The following is an 845-nucleotide window of genomic DNA, read 5'->3' on the forward strand; positions in this document are numbered from 1 at the left end:
CTTTTCCTTCCATGTGTATTTTCTTATGTACTGTGAATGTGAATTCCTAACTGGTACACTTGATCTTGTGTCCATCTGAAAGTGGCAAGTCTTTAATAATTTAGGTTGCCTAAAGAGTATCCCATGATGATAAAGGAAAATGGAGAGATTTTTAACTCTGCTGGTCAGAGGTGAAGCCACACCTTTCCATTTTTCAAGTGCTGCGTAATTAATCTGCAAAACAAAATTAAGCCATAACAGCCTTTTTCTAGATTTAGTTTCTCACCTTTGCATTGCAAAATGGATACTGGATAAGAGTTTGGGGTTTTTGTTTGTTTGTTTGTTTGGCTGGGTTTTTTCTAAGAACTTGCTCTTCTTTGCATGGTTCTGTTCCTTGACTGTTGAATGATTTAGCCATTGCACTGAAATTTGAGCTGTGTGAGTGTGAACTTATAAATGCTGTTTAAAGAGTTTTGATTCCTTTTTTTTTTTAATGCATGATAGCATGCGTGTTTTACATGCTCCCCCCTCTCCCTCTTTTTTTGGCTTTTCAAATTTTAATGGATTATGCCTGAAGAATAGTTTGGCCATGTACTGTATGAAGTACATAGTATTTATTCAATTTGGTCAAAATTGCATGTGATAACTTGCTTTCAAATTACATTGCTTTGGTAGCAAATACAAAATTCCTTCTTAACTAATAGCTCTGAAATAAATTAATAATAGTCAGTAAAAACACTTTAAAACCAAATTCTGGAAGGAAAAATAGCCCAAACCTTTAAAATTTAGCAAGGTGGGATATTATTTAGGCCCAAACTTGCTTTAATTTTGAGTGTGTCTGAACGTTAGGGAAGGGTTTCAGAGAA

This window comes from Pterocles gutturalis, unplaced genomic scaffold (genome assembly GCF_000699245.1).
Source record: "Pterocles gutturalis isolate BGI_N339 unplaced genomic scaffold, ASM69924v1 scaffold30788, whole genome shotgun sequence".
In the NCBI taxonomy this organism is placed as follows: domain Eukaryota; kingdom Metazoa; phylum Chordata; class Aves; order Pterocliformes; family Pteroclidae; genus Pterocles; species Pterocles gutturalis.